Raw genomic sequence first — 13,255 nt, 5'->3', positions numbered from 1 at the left:
TTTCCACTGCTTAAACCAAACAACTAAACCACAGCAAAGGTAAAACTTTCTAGCTGGGGGTTTGCATGAGAAAGTGAGGCAGTCATGTGCTTTTTATGGTCTGTTTTATTTATTTGTTAACGGTTCATGTATGAAATGGGAGTCCTTACCTCATGCGTGCTCCTCTCTGGTCTACCCAGCTCTTCCTCATGGTAATGCCTACTGCCGCTGCTCTGGAAGGAGCAGAGATGTTCTTCCCTGCGTTAATGTGATAAATGTGACCATCTTTCAGTGGTTTGGTGTTACATGGGCTGGAGGTTTTGCCCGGTTGCATTCATTGTGGTGTTTCTCTTTCACATGCTCTTAGGAGAGGCAAGTGTTAGAAGTCAAAACCAAACTGTAAAGCTCATTTTTTAAAATGATGTGAAGAATAAATAATCCTGACCCAAAAGTGAGTTGCATGACATCTCACCCTGGGCATGTCCCTCTTGGTTTTGAGCCAGACAAACCAGGCTTTACGGGGCTGCATCCCAGGGTGAAGGCCAACCTGAACCCTTCGTGTCTAACCGAGCACCGAGTCGCCCTCGGCACGGACAGGGATGTTCAAGCAAGGCAAGCGACTGAGGGGTGGGTAGCGAGGCAGCGGCCGCATGAGGGGGTAGAGCATCCATCCGCTGCTGTGAGCCGAAGATGGCACGGGTGAGATGTGCGATAAGGACAATAATTCAGGGTGGTATTTCAGACAGTAACCTCACCGCGTATCCACCTCTGTGTCCCCTGCATCGCTGGGAGCTGCCAGTGTCCTGGGCTGCACGTGGCCCTGCTCTGCCTGTGCTGGGAAAGCGACACAGCGAGGGGCAGTGGCTGAGGAGGGGGAGGGGTCCATGGGGAGTCCATGGATAAACCATGGATAAAATAGCTGATGGTGGAAAAATCCTCAGTGCGAGGGGGTGACGAGGAGCCTGGGCTCATGAGATGTGCTGCTCCGCACTGTCCCTGGGGCTACACATCATGCTTTGGGCTGGGGCAGTGCTCAGAGCTGGTCCCTGGCTCCACTGACATCCCAGCCCGACTTGTTGCACCATTTCACAGCCTTCTCCTCTCTACCCTGCCTGTGATTGCCCCTCCCCTCAAATCTCCGTCTCTCTTCATCAAATTAACCCAGAGCAGCCACAAGCGAGAGCATCCCTGGATGGTGGCTGAGCAGGCGCTGGGCTGTCCTGAAGCAGAGCTGTGCTTGCTTCTGATGCTTCAAAAGCTGCCTGGTTCTTCCCTGCATCTCCTCGAGTATTTGGCTTTGTGGTGCACAGGCGATGTTCCAGGCAGAGGTGCGTGATGCTAGCGCTGGCTGCTCACTGCCTTCCCTCCTCCTCCTCCTGCACGCAGGAGAAAGGCATAAGCGGGCAGCAGAAGTGCAGCGGAGCCCGGGCATGGAGCATCAGCCGCAGGGCGAGTGCCACGGCCCACGGCCGCTCCCCCTGGCCTTTCCAGGGGTGTGCGGGTTGGGTTTGTTGGCTGTTTTTTTCTGTCTGCGGCCTCACACTGCCACTGCCCAGGCACCTGCTGGGTCCCCCAACCACAGCGGTGGCGGCTGTGACCCCCCTTCTCCCTCAAGCATCCCCACCACAGGGTTAGTCATGGCTGAGGCTTTATTTTAGCCAGCTTGAACGGGGCTGCTGTACTTGTGCCTCTGTCTGGAAGGTAGAAATATGGACGTGGGTGTTAGTGTGTCCCAGCTCCTTTCTCCCACTTTTTGGCCTGGGTCAATCAAGGGCACTGGGCCAGGGCTGGGTTTCCAGCCGGACTCAAGGCTGAGCCAGGGCTCATCGTAAGGCCTGTGTTCCCTCATCTCTTTAATATTTATGTACAGACTGCAGAGGTTGGAAATACTTCCAATCGATAAAATAGTTTGACAAAACCAATCAATAAAACATTATAAAAAGTGGTGAAAAATGGCAGATAGATCCATTGGCTGTAAAACACCACTGCTGCACGCAGCTTCTCTGGACAAGGAGCGTGAATTGCTGGTGGTTTCCAAAATCCGCCTATTCCCATGGGGTGAGGAATAGGAGCGTTAACATCTCCAACTGCTAGGATGGGCTGTGTAGGGCTGTAATGGCATCAGCGGGGCATCTGGAGAATGCCTCTAAGAACCAAAACCATTGGCAAAACCGCTTGGTTGTGGGCCCAGAATGCCAGCAGAGCCTGTGCAAAGGCTCATGCTCTCCAAAGCGTCCCTGCGCGCCTCAGCACCCTCCTGCACAGAGAGGGATGGTGGTGGTCTGAGGGCTGGTGCTGCTTGGGCCCAAGGGAGAGGTGCGGAGGGGTGGGTGAGCGCGTCGCCGGTGCAGCTGGGTTCCTGTACCTGGGGATGGGCAGCAAAGCCAGCCCGATGCCATATCAAGCACTGAGAGCTGCAGATAACCCAGGTGATGCCTCATGGCAAAAGCACAAAGCCGTTCCTCGGGGTCTGGCTAACCTTTCCATCAATTTAATCCGGAGAAAGTGGCAAATAAAAACTTGAAGCCTCAAAGCAAGGAACGTCAGACCGCTCTGCAGAGCCTGTGTTATCGCTACAGCCACCCACATTTTTCCTTTGTTTCACTAAAGCCCAGGAAATGTAAACTGTGGCGGTTCTGCAAAGAGGAAGCGATACCACAGATCGCTTCCTCGGCAAAGGCAATTATTACATGTTTGTATTTTTTGTTTCAATCTGCAGCTGTAGGTGTGTAACTGATGGGCACGGGCTGCCCCTGCTCCCCAGGTGCCCTCGCCGCTGGGTGCCTGGCCTCGGGGCGAAGGCGGGTGTGAGGTGCGTCATGCGAAGGAACAGGCGGTGTGCTCTCGCCCAAAGTTTAAACCTTGTGATGTTACCTGTTCTTGGAAGATGGAGGGAATTTAATTCAGCAGCTCAAAGCCTGGCGCCATGCAAGCCAGGTGGAGAGCTGTGTGTGAGGCAGTGGAGGGAGGGAGCCGGGGTGCTGAGGATGTGGGTTTGCAGGCCCTGGACTGGCAAGTGAACAGGTAAAGCAAAAAAACAGAACTACTACTGCGGTGTACCTGAGAAGGGTGCTGGGTGCACCACAGTGAGCAACAGCTTGATTGCAGAGCCCCCACATCCTCAGTCGAGTTCCATGTCAGTTGCTCGTCTCGGTAATTACTGACTTTGGAGCATAATTTCCACGCCTCTCCTCATTTCTTCAACCCCTTTTGCTGTAATTGATTTACCCAGGGACCGAATTTTGTCCAGAAAACCAACTGGACTTTGCAAAAGGCTCAGGACAGCGAGAAGAACTGGTGCTGGGCTCTCCCATCCCACCAAGTACCGAGTTAAGGTGCTTGTGGGAAAGGTAGGGCTGGGAGGGGGTGGCCCCGTGCCCTTGCTGCCCTGCTTGCCCTGGGGCTGGGCCGTGGGCTATCTGGGTGGAGGGAAGCTGCTTTTCTGTCTTCCTTTATTCCCTTTGATAGGACAAATAAAAGTTGACTCTGGTTCCTCCCTGTCCGGTGGGGCTGTGCAGCATTTTCTGTGGCCCCGGGAAAGCGGAGCAGTGCAGCAGCCAGGGTTGCTCGGCCCTCTGACTCATGCTGGTGTGAATGGTCCCTGGCCTCCTGCGTTCCCGCCGGAGGAATGTTAGTTTTGTTAAAGCTGGCACACTACTTGCAGAGAGTTTCTTTTTTTGAGGAGCTTTTCTTTTCCAAAATAAAAAAGAAAGAAAAAGAGGAAGATGGGGTGAGCAGCGGCGTGCAGTGACCCTCACCATCATTATGCACGGATGAGTTTCACAAAACAGTATTTCAGAAACACAGGGTAGGGGGAAACAGAAACACACACCTAAACTGGCACCTTTTAATTTGTTGTAAGCCCATGTGTGCGTGCAACGCATTTGGTTGAAATCCCCATCAGGTGTTTGCTAGCTCCTGGCGCCCGTGGGAACCCCCTGAGCACAGCATCTCCCAGGGTCTCGTGCCAGTGTACCCAGGGTCCATCGTGCCAGGTGCCCTGTGCCGCTCAGAAACCAGTGAAGAGCCTGGAGAAGGCTGGCCTGGGACCAGCCTTTTCCCCAGGAATCACTAAAGTCTCTAGGCAGTGGGAGTGCCTCGCCTCGCTTAGGGTTCCCGCTGGATTAAAGCTCCCGGTGTTAGATATATGTATTTATATTACCGTTGCAGAGCTAACAGTGCTTGGCTCTACAGGAGCATTGTAAATATGAGCCTTTCCCTGTCACCTGCACTCGTCTTGATTTTAGAGCCCTCAGTGGTACCTGGAGTATTTAACAGCACTCCGGCTCTGACTAATAGTTACAGATGCACATAAGATAGAAAGATTAGCAGCTCAGCTGTCTGATTAATATGTAAATGTACCCAGTTATGTGTGAGTGCTCTTAATGAAGTAACTCACACTTCTGCTTCCATGTATCAAAGGTGATTGATGGAAAAAGCACTTTAGGTGCCTGTTCGAAAGCGTAAAAGTTGTTTTTGCCTATATCTTTCCTTTAAAAAAAATCTGTAGACCTAGGGCTGAGATTTTCTAAGGGAGAAAAAACAACCCAGTCTGACTTTAATCTAAACTAATCCAAATTGTTGGCCACGCTCCTGCAGTATCTGTAAATTCTCAGATAGGAATAATCCATCAGGACCTTGTATAACAATCCACATGGTATCTTAAATAAACCTTCTCTTTGGCTGTAGCTTGCAGCTGACACCTACTGTAAATTATTTGATGATACTTTATATGAAGGGCTGTAGGCTGAAATGAATGTTGTGGTGGAGGCAGGAGGCCCCAGCCCAGTGGAAGATGTTCCTGCGCGGCTGCTTCCACCCCGCTGGCATCGCGGCGCAGCCCTGCTCCCCAGCCGGCCCATCGGGTGCGCGGTGCCTTCTGCTGGGCAGCTGCCTGCCTCAAGAAAATCAAATAAAAATCCCGAGGCATCGATGGATCTGCACAATGCAAAAGGCTTCCCAGCTGAGGATGAAACGCCACCTGAGAGCTCAGACCTGCAGCACAGGTTGACGACGGCTGCGCCCAGGGTAGGGGCTGTCACCCTCGGTGTGTGCCCCATCCCCTGTGCCTCCGGCGGGCGAAGTTGGCAGCCTTGTGACGTGCCTTTTCCTGGTGGGGAGGGCAGCCCTGGAAACACCCCCTGAGAACACCACCATGAGTCACATCAGGCTTTCATCCTGCCCCTGAAAACCGCTGTGTGTGTTTCAAGATCACTCTGCAAAATAAAGACCATTATGCTGAAACTGGTTGCAAGGCGAGGGGGAAGTTTTGCAGTGGTAGTAAAATTTGGCGCGATGCTGCAAGCTAAGCACTGCATAATGTCTGCTCCCCGGATGGGAGCTGTAAAGCGCTCAATTGCTGCAAGATCTCACACAGATAAAATGCACTACAGTGCATGGCTGTCAAAGGAGTTTAAAATATTCAAATCCTGTTAGAGCTCTGCTTTGCTTCATCCTTCTTGCTCCCGCAGGAATTTTGGAGGCTCAGAGCACACATCATTTTCACCTCCTCTCCAGGGTGCGGGGACTCACAGCCTGTCCCCCCCGGCAAAGCCAGGCTGGGTGGGAGCCCTGCTCAGTAACCCTGGCCCAACAGCTTTCCCTATAACATGTCTGGTGTTGCTGTCTCCTTGTCGTGGTGTCTCATAGCTTGCTGAGGCTGTAATTGCTTTGTCCAAAATTTTCCATGCCTCTAGCCAGGTTTTTTTGGTGTTGGTTTTAAATAGCCAGACCTTTTCTAAGAGCAGGGTTTGGAGAGGTGTGAAGTTTCTTTATTAAAAATATTTGCTGACATTCTCTCTGTAAGCAGAAACGTCATCTTGGTTGGTGTGTGAGGGAAGGGGGAGTGACAAGGCAGAAAGGCAGCCGGTCTCGATGCCGCCAGCAACAACACAAACCACCGCCACACACCCACCTTACTCATGGCTGGTTTCAGCTCCGCAGAGGAGGATTTGGGACACAAGTCCCCTTGTGTTGGCTTGCAGGAGAGCCCCGTGGCGGGTGCGAGGGCAGCAGGGTGAGCCACGGCTCCAGCCAGGAAAAGCTCGGTGCCAGCCCCTGACCACCGTTTGGATGTTTCTCCATAAATAAGTGCCATTGCTGGCTCTGAAGTTTTTTTTCTACCGTCATCCTTACTGGCAGTCATTCTCACAATTTTTTCCCCTAAATGCAGCAACCTGGATGCGCACTCTGGCATTTTAAGTGTTTCTTTTTATTTTATTCCAGTTCCTCTGATGCAGGAGAATCAGCTCCTTGTAAGCACTGGCATAGATAATAGTTTATTGTATTCTGGATGACAAATTGGTTTAAGATAATTATTAGGCTGATGTTTAAAGCTTTCAATGCAAATCAATGCAATTAAACATGAAATAATACTTCATAATTCATACAGAGAAAGATCTTTGTCTGCAGCTAATGTTTCAGAAGAAAACATTATATGAGAATCGTTCAGTCCCTGTTAGACCAGTGTCCAGCTAATGGGTGCTGAACTGGGACTGTAATGCTGTTGTTTCTCTCCCTTGATGTCTCATAGGTTTTCCTGGTCATTCTCTTTTGCTCACTGTTTCTGTAGTAAAATACAGCTGTTCTTGCAGTGCTTGCCAAGGCCTCTGTCAGGAATCCCATCCTCCCTAGGATGTGCTTTGCAGCGTTGGGTGTGTGCTAATGCCCCCACTGTGGAAGGTGGGGTGTCCCTGGCCAGCCTGGAATGGGGAAAGCCAGTGGCATGGCCACCACATGAGAGGATCCCCAGCACTGACCTGAAATGCTGAGGTGCTGAGAGACCCTTCTCCTGTTTCTCCATGGCAGCAGAAAGAGTCGGTGGCTTCAGCATCTTCTTCCAGACTTCCATCATCCTCCTGCTGTAAGTTCCCTGCACTGACTTCTCTTCCCAGCCTTCCATGAAAGGTAGGTAGGAGAGCAAATCAATGGTCATTTGGGTTGTGTTCCCTGCGAGGTGGTCCGTTCTTCAGCTGGAAGATGTTTAAGGGTTCACAAAGTGCAAAATCGTCAAAAAGTGCTGATCTTGCAGACAGATTGCGTAAAAACACAGTGAAGGGTACAGCCCTCCTTTGAAAGTCTGAGGAGACGAGACTGGTCCATCACCCCCTCATACGATGAGCCAGTGTTTGCAACAGGTGTGAGACACCCCGAGTTGATTATTTATTCCTGCCCAAGATGATTCGGTTTCACGTCTCCTGTTTTTGGAGATGTCCCTTGCTGTCAGGCTCTCGGCTCCCCTGGGGCTCCCATCTAAGCCCCCCCAGTCAGCAGCAGGAGGAGGTTCACTGGGTTGGGAGGGGATGACCGCAGCTGGTGGGCTCAGGCTGTCCTGGAAGAACAGCGGTCTGGGCTCTGACGTTTGTGTCAAAATTATTTATAGATTTTTACCCAATTATTATTATGTGGTTTTGAAACGGAAATATTCTCACTGTAGGCTGAACTTTAGGAACTTTTCTAAAGTTGGTCACTCCTTTGTTAAATGTGCTTGTAGCTCACAGACCTAATACATATACTTTTTAAAATATATATATATAAAAATATGGATGTAATAGATTCACTTTGCTATCATGTAACAGGTTACTCATGTATTAATAGTTACTAACAGCAGAGATCTTAGATCCTTCTGTGTGGAGAGTGTCCACAATTTCTGCAGTTTGAGCCTGTCTTAAGGTTTCAAATACTTTGATCCTACCTTACAAAACCAGACTTAAAGTTTTTCAGGAGACATCCAGTATTTCAAAGCCAGGTTTCTTAATTTGACACTGCTTTAAAACTTGGCTGCTAAGCAGAGCCAGCCTCTGCGTCCCTTGCTAAGGGCCGGTGTTGTGGGTGTGCATCGCAAAATCCTAAAGCAACTTCTTGTTGAATTCAACTTCCCTCTGTCATTTGCATTCCGCCCTTTACAGCCATATCTGCATCTTTTATGGCAGATTTTTTTTTCTTTTTCAATTCTAAACCAATTTAAAGCCTTTTAATGGCAGTAAGTGTACACCTGATCTGCCATTTTCAAGCTGCAATTTATGTTGTCTCGCAGCAGCATTAATTCCAGCACCCGAGGCGGGAGAAGGGCTTACCGCCGTCAGACTGATGAGCAGGAATGGATCTGCGCTATTTAATTAGGAGTAGCAGCCGCTTCCCACAGAGCCACTTGCACATTGCCTGGAGGCAGCCCGAGCACCAGCCGCCCCGCAAGGCACGGGCCAGCCCCGGCCCCTGCCTTGCACCCACCCACCGTGGGTGAAAACCCCTGAGGAGGGGGGAGCAGCCTGGCCCAGGGCTCCCGGCCCCTCGCCAAGGCTCCTCTGGTGCCTCGCTAGGTACAAATTTGTCAGAGCACCCTCGAGGCACAAACCCCATAATTTTTGAACTGAGGTTCAGCTTGAGCACAATCCTGTTCTGGGGACCCTAAAGATAACATATAGCACTGAGCAGAGTAAAAACAAAACCACCCATATTTTCCTTTCTGTAGGAGAGCATTGCTGGTTTTCATGTTACAAACAGCTCTGAGTTTGAGGAAGACTTTTTGGCAGTCCTGGTGAGTCCTGCTTGCTCCAAACCACCCGGGACAGCAAAGTTGTCACTGTAGGAGGGACACTGGCTGACTATAAACTCCCCGTATTTTCCAAAACCAGTGAAAAGTTGTCAAGGAAGAATATATACTGGCAATGGTCTTTGATCTATTTTTCAAGGGCAGAAATGAAACCCTGCGTCTTGTGATACGGACATAAACCATCGGGAAACTTGTACCTGTCAGAAGAGGTGTAGTGCAGGATATTTTCCTTTTCCACTCTCTTCATCCCTGGCCTTGTACACGGGACAAACGCTTCTCATCAGCTTCTGGGAGACCCCAGGGGAAGGGAAAAAAAAGACAAGGAAAAAGGCAGATAAAACTGGAAGCAGCAGGATGTGATGGATATATTTGCATATCATTTTGCATTTGTGAGAACAATCATAACCCACTTATAGAAGGATGACATCAAGGTCTACCCTGTCAGCAAATCAGTTTTAAGACCCTTCATTTTTTTTCTAAAATAAGTTCTCTGCAGTTATTTTCCTTTATCATCTAGGCCCATCCAATCTACTTACTGGGATTTATGGACTGAAATCTGGCATAGCTTTGTTTTATCTGTCATGCTAAAAGCCAGATAAATAAACACAGCTTTATTAAGTGGGACTGGAAACTGCGGGGTTAAGGGATAATGATGAGAAATGTGCCTGAACTGGGGATGCAGGCAGTGGTCAGACACAGGCAGCTTCGCGGGGTGGGTCCACTCTTTAATCATCCGGCTTAACTGCACAGATTGCCGGCGAGCCCCCGCCGCTGGGAGAAACCAGTCCCCAACCCCTTCTCTTGAAACATTTCCTTGTCTAATTCTGGCTCCAAAACTCTTCTATATTCAAGAAAATGGGTTTTCCTTTCGTATGGGAAGGAAAATGATACAAGCAGAGCTCAGTAATTTTCAGAATATATTGGGAAGAAAAGACATTTATTTGGTCAGGTACCAGCTAAACTCTGCAGAAAAGCCATTGATAATGCAGAAAAGGCGCTCGATACTTGCAGAAACATTCAATAAATGTGTCATCTTTGGGGAAAACAAATTTCAGCTGTGGTCGTACCGCAGGATGGAGAGTCCCACGGTGACCCCGCGTCTGCAGCGCAGCATGGGCCACCACTGCACGCTCTGCACCAGTGGGTCCAGGGGACTGGTCACCAGTACTGGCCCCGCAGCTCTCTGAACTGGTTGTACCGATTTGGGCGGCAATGAAAGCAATCTGCTGCTGTGCCAGGATTTGAAAACCAGCTGGGGACAGCCCAGCTTGACACCAGTCCTAGACAAACATGTAACAGCATGTGCAAGGGTATGACTAATGAAGGATGGAGAGTTATTCCATCACTGTAGGGTTACAGAAAAGAACTTGATATCTTTTTAATGAGATTGCAAATTAGACTGCTAAAGGTAATAATGTTGTTGTAATTTACAGAGATATTTGATTCTTCAAAGCTATTTATTAAAGAATTAGAATTATATAAAATTAATATAGTACATACTGAGTGGATTTCAAGCTGGCGGATTTACAAGCCTTGCAACACAGCTGCAAGCAGGGGAGCAAGCGGGCTTGTGTCCACCCAGCTCTGGTGGGGCTCAGGTCTTGCTCTTTCACGGTTTAACATGGCTGTCAGTGTTTTTGGGGAGAAAACGGAACATTCATAGGTGACATTAAACCAGAAGAAAGGTGAAGAATGAGGTAGCAAGTCACCGAGGCTGAGCATTTGGGCTTTGTAGCTTGGCACAAATAAACAGTGTTTGTTTTTAATGAGGTCAAACATCAAGCCCTGCATCCTGGAAGCCAGGAGCCAGGCTGTGTTTGCAGGGCAGGGATTTCTGCCCAGACAAGCAGGGAGCCAGGGAACGACTGAGAGATTATGGTGAATTAAAGCTCCTCGTCTAGCACTGTAGCCTAAAGTTATAGGAATAATTTTGGTGGGATAAAGAGAGGAATTGCAGCACTGGGAAGGAGACACTGTTGTTTCTGTGTTGGATGGCACATGAATATTTCGGAAATGTGTCCACTTCTGGTCTCTTAAGAAAAGTGCTGCTGCTGTGGAAGGCCCCAGGAGGAGATGGGAGAGCATCGTGCATTGGGGTTTCTGCCTGGCAGAGAGGGAGGGAGCTGTGCAGCCGCCATCGTGCCTGGCTGGCCACGGGGCTGGCTGAGCGGCGTGCTGGCTGCTCGACACAGCTGACGTCCTGGGCCTCGCTCGGCGCGCCTGACCGTGACGGGGTTCCTTGGGCCGAAACCCCGGTGCCTTCCAGAGGTGCTCCGAAGAGGCGGACGGAAACGCAGCTTTGGTAAATGCTGTCAGAGGTAGAAGGAGATCCTGTTGCAGACAGCTGAAGGTGGGCAAATGCCGAGCAAGGGGGGTGCCAAGCACCGGCGGGGGCGATTCGCTGCTGGAGGGCTCAGAGCAAGGAGTGACCTGGCTGGGGTGTGTTACAGGCGCTGATTACAGGGGTCCTTTCTGACCTTATAATCTATGAAATACGCGGCATGTTTCAAATAATCCCCGGTGCTGGTGGATTAAGTGTGTGCAACTCAGCCCAGATGAGCTTTGTCTCTCTAAAGCCCCACATTGGAGCGAGTTGCTCGCTCCCACTTCCTCGCTGTGGCTTTGTGTGCTCTGGACCGATGAGTACAGAGGCAGGGGAAAGCAGAGGGATCGAGGCGATATGTTTTGCATTTCCCCTTTGCTGCTGCCTTTAGCTCCTCCATAGTTGCTTGGTGAGAGCCAGCTGCAGCCTTCAAGCATTAGAAATATTTAAAAATCATCCCCTTTGCTCAGGGGAAAGGTGGCATAGCAAATAACTGCCTCGTTCCCTGAGAGATCAATAACACCCTGCAGGAAGCTAAATCGTCCTTTATTAATCTGATGAATTAGCCTGATACAAGGAGGAAGAGATCAACAGCATGGAAAATAAATGCGTGCCCTGAAGCAAAGCTTGTCAGCTATGGAAATAGAAGTGTCTTTCCTTTTATCCATAACAAATAATCTTGAAAGTTAGGCTAGGAGACCAAAGTGACTTCTGAGGTTTATCAGTGCTACGTGGATAGAGAAACTCGCTTCTCTCTTTGAAAAGCAATTACACAATCATGCAGAGACAAGCAGTTTCCCTGCTGTGCTGCTGGATTAGAAAGCTTGAATATCTTCCTCCTTATACTTTAAGAGGGCCTGATTCAGCAAAGTACTTATGTACATGTTTCAGCATCAGAGTTGTTCAAGGGAGCTCAGCTTCAGCGCTGCAGAAACAGGATCCTGGAAAAAGGCGCAATGAAATGGCATCAGATTTCCATCTTGTATTGAAGAAGGCAAAAATGAATTTTCATAATAAGGAACAAAAAGCAGCACCTCTGAGCAGCTACACTGGAGAGGCAGCCCTGGCTCTGGTTTTTTCCTCTGCCTTCATGGGAACCAGCTGCACACCATCAAGAATTGTTGGGCCTTTCTCTCTCAAAATGGCATGGTTAAGCCATTCCTTATAAAAAATGGTCAGCTTTTCGAAAGTTGCTGCCTTCAGTTGCAATGATTTCACCAAATCAGGGCTGGCTATTTTGGGATTTTCGAAGGAGAACATTCACTTTGCCAGTGTGGAGAGACTCCTGCTGTGAGTTGTGCCCCCGTTTTCTTTTTCCTTCAGGAGCACGGCACAGCATCGCCCAACCATGCTCCGCCTGGGCCGGAGCAGCCCAAACCCAGCAGCTCTGCAGCAAGGAGCGGGCGCAGGTTCTTGTGGCCGAAGGAGAGTTTTGCTTCCTGCAGCTGCATCGGCTCTGCAGTGCTTGCAGGAGCTTTTGCACATCTGCTGGTTTCCTTGTACAATAAGCATGAACTCTCATGCCGGAGCCAGAATGACTGAGATGTCAACCCTCACATCATTTAGTGTTTTCATAACAATAAGAATTTCAGGTTTTTTTTAAAAAGTCAAAGTTTCTAGCTTAAACTGTCAGAAAATGCTTGAAAAAATTTTAAGTCAGATTTAGGATTTGAGGGCATGTCAGAATTTGAAAATGGTTCGACATGGCAACCTGCATTGATAGATATGGCTTTAAAACTGCAGTTGTGGGGGATTTTTGAGGGCATGCTAAAGTCGCTCTGGAAGATCTTTGGGCAGAGACAAGTGCATGGATCTTGGTGTATTTTCCTAAGAGAGTTAAGGGCTATATTTTCCCCACTGATCTCCAAAACCTGAGTCAGACTGAAAAACTGGGGTCTCTAATTCAGCCTTTCCAACTTACTTTTAGTTTTTTATTTGATAGAAGATACAAATACACAAATAGTCTCTTGCAGTCATTGGGTCTGTGCAAGCCAGAAAGTATTACCAAACAGAAAGAGGGGAAATCTGCAGGTGCAAAACCCAATTCAAATGATGAACTACTTCCAGTATCATGAGTATTTGCTCGTTTCCCATCCCTATGGGCAAATATGATTTTTTTGAACCTTTAATCTACAGCACTGAATAAAGTTATGTAAATCTGGCGCAATGAGGAAGGCTTTTAAGCTGTGATAGGTATATCATGGTCCTCTCCCATCCCGTGAAATTGCTTTACAGCCAGGCCATAATCGCAACGACAGACATGCTTGATTGAGTTTTGTCTCTCTGTTAATCTATAGAGTCATTTGCAGGTGAAAATGAAGAGCTGTGTGTATCTGTGAAACTGGGGATGCACTGAAAAATTACCCTTGTAATACTGAGCGTGGAGATTCCCCTGTGTTATT

The 13,255-nt window shown here is 49.0% G+C and overlaps 1 protein-coding gene across 1 annotated transcript in view; it reads left to right on the top strand.

The window, feature by feature from the left end:
• The window catches only part of SH2D1A (SH2 domain containing 1A), a 55,857-nt gene that overhangs the window by 7,889 nt on the left and 34,713 nt on the right, over positions 1-13,255 (top strand). Inside the window, exon 3 of the mRNA XM_009477200.2 lies at positions 6,787-6,885. The gene's annotated coding sequence lies outside the window, so the exon portion shown is untranslated. The remainder of the gene's footprint in view (positions 1-6,786; positions 6,886-13,255) is intronic.

The sequence above is a fragment of the Nipponia nippon genome, unplaced genomic scaffold, assembly GCF_047370975.1.
Source record: "Nipponia nippon isolate SJK-2023a ecotype South Korea unplaced genomic scaffold, ASM4737097v1 scaffold_12, whole genome shotgun sequence".
Taxonomy (NCBI): domain Eukaryota; kingdom Metazoa; phylum Chordata; class Aves; order Pelecaniformes; family Threskiornithidae; genus Nipponia; species Nipponia nippon.
The sequence above is the reverse complement of the archived record's forward strand: the minus strand, read 5'-3'. Positions and strand labels throughout refer to the sequence as shown.